This window comes from Camelus dromedarius, chromosome 27 (assembly GCF_036321535.1).
Source record: "Camelus dromedarius isolate mCamDro1 chromosome 27, mCamDro1.pat, whole genome shotgun sequence".
NCBI lineage: Eukaryota > Metazoa > Chordata > Mammalia > Artiodactyla > Camelidae > Camelus > Camelus dromedarius.
Window position 1 is genome coordinate 26,597,541 of NC_087462.1, and position 7,767 is coordinate 26,605,307.

The 7,767-nt window shown below is 33.2% G+C and overlaps 1 pseudogene; it reads left to right on the forward strand.

The window, feature by feature from the left end:
* Window positions 1-7,201: 7,201 nt before the first annotated feature.
* LOC135319495 (U4 spliceosomal RNA) lies at window positions 7,202-7,330 on the forward strand (annotated as a pseudogene).
* The last annotated feature ends 437 nt before the right edge of the window (window positions 7,331-7,767 follow it).

Genomic DNA, 7,767 nt, shown 5'->3' on the forward strand with positions numbered 1-7,767 from the left:
TAACTACCTGCTCCTTAAGCAAGTTCTACTCAATGCAGCTGGTCTGCAAACTGTGCATTACTGGTCTGTTTTGAAATAAGAAGCTTTTGTAAGAATGCAATTTAATATACTGTTTCCTTCATCAAGAAAATTTTGCTCTGAAAAAATTTCAGATGGACTAAACAGTGTGCTTACTAATTTAAATGCTCTACATTCTAATACAAGCCTCTGTCTCACTGCAGACTAGTAACTAGCATTTTATAGACAGGCAGAGATCAGTGAATTATATTCAGGGTAGCACTGTTCTAAAGTGCTTCCTGGGTTTTAATTCAAGTCTACTGAATATTTTTAAACACTTTCTGCATGAAGTGTTAGAGTTTCTGTGCCATTTTCCATTCTGCAATTTATTGGAATTAATACATATCTTGTTACTTTCCAGATGTCACCAGTCTCCATATTTACATTACAAAATTTTAATGCTGGTCAGAAAGAAGGTTTGAACATCCAAGACAGTAATATACTGATAAATTTTTTAAAGTAAGATATTAAAAATTATAATTTAAAAATAGCTCATATAATAGCACTTCAAAAGGTGAAATTTGATAATATATTTGTAAGTTTTGAAAACTTTGTTTTATATTAAAAGATCTAAAAATCATTCACTTTTCAACACTAACCTAAATATTCCATCAGTTGCTCAGCAGTTATGATTTCCATCATCGGTGGAAATTTCACCTGAAAAACAAAATATTTTTTATGCAAAATCAAATGTTTTGGTGATTAAAGTGTTTCTTTAGTCAGAAACACAAGTTTGTACATGTGCTATGTGTATCTACTATATGTATACAACATTCACATTTTTAAGATCTTTATAACCAGTCTTTAACACAACAAAGTCAATCCTATCACCGTAAAACTTAGGGTGATAAAAGGTGAAAGGTGTGCCTTTCACCACCTACCCTGGTCGTCATTAGGCGCCTGCAACAGCGTCCTGCATGGTAGAAAATGCAATTAAAGGGCAGGAAGAGACACCAACAATTTGACAGGTCACTCATGGGAGCAGTTCTACTGAACACAGCCTTGAACACAGCTCAGTATTTCATCATTTCAGTCTACCATGGCCATTTATATTGTTGAATAGCTAAAATGAATACAGTACAAAGGATTACTCATAAACTGAAGGATTCATACTATATGAGTCCAAATGTAAAATTTAAAAAGAGGCAAAATTAAACTATACTGTTTAGAGCTGTACACATATAAAGAAAAGGAAAGGGCTACTATAAAAATCACAACTGTAGTTAGCCCTAGGAGTTAGGGCAGGAGTTATGGTTGGACTGGGGCATACAAGAGGTCTCTGAGACGGTGGCTATGCTCCATATCCTGACTTGCCTGCTAGTTCCACTGTTTGCTTTATGATAACTTGTTAAACTGGACATCTCTGTCTCATGCACATTTCTGTATGTGCTGTATGTCACAATAGAAAGGTTAAAAGTAAATACATACATTATAGCCACATTTAAGTTTCAAAAGTTAGTTCAGCTACAACACATTAGTTTAAATGAATTTTTCAAATTAATTGTCAGATGAGTTATCTAGGTATTACAGCCAATGACTGTAAATATTTTAGCTGACTTACTGAAACACATACTCCTTGCTATATTCATAGAATAGAAGAAAATAGATACTGTAGGGTCGAAACTCAAAGTAATTAACATATCAATGACTGGAGAATAGCAGTATAATTAAAAACTCTTCAGGAATGATTTTCTGTTCAACCAAGGACATATTTTAAATGATCAATTTCTCTAACAAGTCCCCCATGCATCAAAGAAGGTGCTCTGGGCATTGATGCTATGGTTCATAAGGTAACAGTATGTCACAATTTTTTGTTTGTTTTAATCAATGAATAAAGTAAGTCCTAAAAAAGATCCCTGTAAAACAGAATAGTATGAGACCCTCTGAGAGCATACGTGCCAGTCGGGACTTGTGAGTTAATCATCCAGTAGATTATCATTCAGTGAAAACCAAGCAATGCCATGGAAGTTTTAATCTTGATTCTCAATTATTTTTATTTTCTGGGACTTTTTAAAAATAGCAATACTTTTTTTTTTGAGTAGTTTTAGGTTTACAGAAAAATTGAACAGAAAGTACAGGGTTCCCATATATAGTGTATTTTAAAACTGAAACTCATTGGCAAATTATAGTCTCTTGCTTGTTTTTCTAAATAAACTTTTATTGAGTGTCACTCTCATTTGTTTATGTACTGTCTTTGGCTGCTTTTGCACTATAATAGCACAGCTGGGTCTTTGCAACAGAGAGCATATGGCCCACAATACCTAAAATATTTACTGTCTGATTCTTTACAGGAGAAGTCTGTTGATCCCTGAATTAGGTGATTTTAACTGCTATTTAATAATATTTTATCAAGGTGTTTGAGTACAACTTTGAAGGTCAAATATTTAAACCATTAATTTATATACACTGAATATTTATGTTCTAAACAACTGTCAAACCAATTGGAAAATCCCATTTACACCTAACAGTGTTTTGTAAATAAAATGAGACCTATACATTCTTTTACTCTAGGCAGATTCACTGCAGAAGTATATTCACCAGAAAATCCCCCAAACAAACAGCTTATTCTTTTGTGGTCAATGCAGTAGTCCTACTATAAAGTTGTCAAAATAAGGAACCAAGGCACTAACAAGTATATGTATTCGGGAAATACATGCTCAATTCTAGATTTCTGCAAAGAGACGATTTCAGGGCTTACTCTTGAAATTTCCAAATAACAACTGCCTACCATGTCTTGCTTCAAACATCTGAAATAGGAAATGACATTTATACAGATTTTTAGAAGTGGAACAACAAAGATGCAAATATTTTAACTGACTTATTCACAAGCAAACTCCGTTATATATTCATTTCTTGAATCTTAGCCAATAAAATATTTTGGTTGTTCATTAAAACTAGGGAAAGAAGACTATAATAGTGAAGAAATGCCTGTTTCCCACTAACGCTGAATCTTTGCAACAGAGACCAAATGACCCAAGGACAAAAATAAAAACAACAAAAGCTTCTGTTTCAAGTATTAATAATTTGACACAACATTGTAAAATGACTGTAACTCAATAAAAAAATTTAAAAATAAAATATTAATAATATCCTAAACAGGAATGTAAAACGTTCCAAAAGTGATATGCCAAGATTTTGATACCTGTGATTTTGATATTCTGAGCAGGGAGAGAAATGCAGAAGACTCAGTAGTAACTAGGAAATAAAAGCAGCTTATACAACTGATGGTAAGTATAAAAATGACCAGCCAAAGAACATTGTTAATGTTTAATCAGAATGTCAATTAATAAGTACTCAAGAAGTACAAAGTTTAAATTTTAACACCTCCTTAAAGCTGGGAAGATATACTTGAGGAGATTAAAAAAAATTTAGTATTTACAGAGCAGAAACAAAATAAAGACTAGAAAAATAGAAAAAAAATCAATGAAACTAAGAGCTGGTTCTTTGAGAAGATAAACAAAACTGATAAGCCTTTAGCCAGAATTATCAAAAAAAGAAAGAGAGAGAGAGAGAGAAAGAGGGAGCCCAAATCAATAAAGTCAGAAATGAAAAGGAAATTACAACACCACAGAAATACAAAGGATCACAAGAAACTCCTGCCGACAAGTATATACCAATAACATGGACAACCTAAAAGAAATGAAAACATTTCTAGAAATGTGCAATCTCCCAAAACTGAACCAGGAGAAAAATGTGGACAGATCAATTATAACTAATGAAACTGAATTAGTAAAAGAAAACTAAAAAACAAAAACAAAAACAAAAAACTCCTAACAAACAAAAGTCTAGGACCAAAAGGCTTTCACAAGTGAATTCTACCAAACATTTGGAGAGGTTAACACCTATCCTTTTCAAACCATTTCAAAACCTGCACAGGAAGGAACACTTCTGAACAGATTCTAAGAAGCCAGCATCACCCTGACACAAAACCCAATGAAAATATCAGAAAAAAAAAAAACCAGGTCAATATCACTGATGAAGACAGATGCAAAAATCCTCAACAAAATATTAAATACAGTAAAAAGATCAGACACCATGATCATGTGGGGTTTATCCAGGGATGCAAGGATGGTTGAGTATCTGCAAATCAGTCAATGTGATACACCATATTAACAACCTGATGAATAAAAACACATAATCATCTCAATAGATGCAGAAAAAGGTTTTGACAAAATTTAACATCCTTTTTATGATAAAAACTCTCAACAAAGTGGGTACAGAGGGAACACACCTCAACATAATAAAGACCATTTATGACAAGCCCACAGCTAGCATCATACTCAATCATGAAAAGCTAATAGCATTTCCTCTTAGATCAGGAACAAGACAAGGATGCCCAATCTCACTACTTTTATTTAACATACTATTTAAGTCCTAGCCACAGCAACCAGACAAGGAAAAGAATAAAAGGAATCCAAATTGGAAAGAAAGAAGTAAAACTGTCACTGTTCACAGATGACATAATATATACATAGAAAATCCTAAAAATACAATCAGAAAACTACCAGAACTCATCAATGAATTCAGAAAAGTTGCAGGATACAAAATCAACGTACAGAAATCTGTTGTATTTCTATACACTAACAACAAACTATTAGAAAGAGAAATTAAGAAAACAATCTCCTTTAGAGTTGCATCAAAAAGAATACCCAGGAATAAATCTAACTAAGGCGGTAAAAGACCTGTACACAGAAAAGTGTAAGATGCTTATGAAAGAACCTGAAGACAACAGAAATAGTTGGAAAGATGTAACACACTCATGGACTGGAAGAATTAGTATTGTTATATTCCCACACCACTCAAGGTAATCTACAGATCCAGTGCAATCTCTATCAAAATACCAATAGCATTTTTCATAGAAGTAGAACAAAAATTACAAAATTCGCGTGGAAACAGAAAAGATCTTTGTAGCCAAAAGTTTTGAGAAAGAAGAAAAAGCTGGAGGTATCATGCTCCCTGATTTCAAATCACACTACAAAGCTACAGCATAGTGCTGGCCCCAAACAGACACACAGATCAAAGGGACAGAGCAGAGAGCCCAGAAGTGAACCCACATTTACATGGGCAATTAGTCTACAACAAAGGAGGCAAGAATATACACTGGGCAATGGACGGCCTCTTCAATAAATGGTGCTGGGAAAACAGGACAGCTACATGCAAAAAAAAAAAAAAAAAAAAATTAAACTGGACTATTTTCTCATGCCATGCAGAAAAATAAATTTAAAATGATTTAAAGACTTAAATGTAAGACTTGAAATCATAAAACTTCTAGAAGAAAACATAGGCAGTATCTCTTTGACATTAGTCTAATTAATATTTTTCTAGATTATGTTTCCCCTGGCAAGGGAAACAAAAGCAAAAATAAACAATTGAGATTATATCAAACTGAAAAGCTTTTGCACAGCAAAGGAAACTATCAACAAAATTAAAAGCATGCCTACTAAATGGGAGGAGATATTTGCAAATGCTATATCCAATTAAAGATTAATATCCAAAACATACAAAGAACTCACACAATTTAACATCAAAACAAACAAACAAACAAACAAAAAAACCCAATTAAAAAATGGGCAGAGGATATGAATAGATATTTTTCCCAAGGAAACATACAGATGGCCAATATCACATGAAAAGACTTCCAATATCACTAATCATCAGGGAAATGCAAATCAAAACCACAATGAGCTATTTATCTCACAACTGTCAGAATGGCTGTTGTCAAAGAGACAACAAATAACAAGTGTTGGCAAGCATGTGGAGGAAAGGGAACCCTCGAGCAGTGGTGGGAATGTATATTGGTGCAGTCACTAAGAAAAACATGGAGGTTCTTCAAAAATTAAAAAAAGAACTATCATAGGATCCAGTAATTCTATTCCTGGGTATTTATCTGAAGAAAACAGAAATACTAATTCAAAAAGATACATGCACCCCAACATTCCTGGCAGCATTATTTATAATAGCCAAGATATGGGAGCAACCTAAGTGGCCATCAATAGATGAATGGATAAAGAAGATGTGGCACATATGTGCAATGAAATACTACTCAGCTATAAAAAAGAATGAAATCTTGCCATTTGAGACAACATGGACGGACCTGAAAGGTATTAGGTTAGGTGAAATACATCAGAGAGAAAAAGACAAATACTATTTGATTTTACTTTCATGTGGAATCTAACAAACAAATGAATGAACATAACAAGACAGTAACAGAGTCATAGATACAAAGAACAAACAGAAGGTTACCAAAAGGGAGGGGGATAAATGGAGGAGAGAAATAAGTGAGGGAGATTAAGAGGTACAAACTTGCAGTTGCAAAATAAATGAGTCATGGGTATGAAATATACAGTGTGGCGAATATAGTCAGTAATTAGCTGATACCTTTGTTTGGTGACAGATGGAAACCAGACTTACCATGGTGATCATTTTGAAATATATAGAAATATTGAATCACTATGTTTTGCAACAGGAACTCACAAAGTGTTGTAGGTCAATTATACTTCAAAAACAAACTCATAGAAAAAAAGATCAGATTTATGGTTACCAGAGGTGGAGAGTGAGAAGAGGGGAAATTAGATAAAGGCATTCAAAAGATATAAATGTCCAGTTATAGGTACTAGGGATGTAATGTACAACATGATAAGTATAATTAACACTGCTGTATGTTATATAATAAAAGTTGTTAAGAGAGTAAATCCTAAGAGTTCTCACAAGGAAAAAAAAATTTTCTGTTTCTTTAATTTTGTATCTATATGAGATAATACATGTTCACTAAACTTGCTGTGGTGATCACTTCATGATATACTGAAGTCAAATCATTATGCTGTGCAACTTAACCTTATATAGTGTAAATTATAACTCAATAAAACTGGAAGAAAAAAATGAGTATTTGCCAGTCTGTGCTCTTTAGGAAAGTCAGAACAAAAATTAAATGTATTGAACTTCTACTAAATGCCATTCAATTTGCAAATTACCTTAATCCACAACAATGCTACAAAGAAGTTATCTTCATTTAAAGGATGAAGACATTAAAATATTAATTTGTCCAAAGTAGTAGAGCTATGATGTGCCTTGGAGGCTGACTCCAAAGCCAATCACCCCTTCTATTATACCACCACTTACAGACTTTTAAAAACAGCAACACTTAAGCTTTGCACAGTGGCAGTATCATAGCCAGTGAGGTTTATCCAAGGCATGATTATTGCTAATTGAAAAACAGCAACAGTTTCTTTCAATGCAATCTTACATAAAACATAATCTGAAATATATTTTAAATGAAGAACTGACAGAACTTTGTGACCAATGAAAAGTGGAGTATCATGGAGAAAGAATAATTGAAGTTGACTCTAATGCTCAGAACACTCTAAAACTTAAGATCCATACAATTAATAAAAAATAAGAAGTTGGGTAAGGGAAGATAAGTTTATGGAAGAAAGTGATGTCAGCTTCATAAATGTGAAGTTTAGCGTCACACTCAAACAAAGTTGAGTTGGAACTCAGGAGACATTTTAAATTTGTCCATGAATTATCTCATTTCTGTGCTGTAGTCTATTTTTGCATTATTTATGGTAAAATGGACCACTATATAATATAATTTCTTCTCAGTTGAAGTTTCACTAATTTTGAATATGCTAGCAAAAATAATATAAAATGCACATGGTTGAGAGCACAATCCAAAGCCCCCTTTCTTCCTCCCAGAGCTTGCTGGTCTCT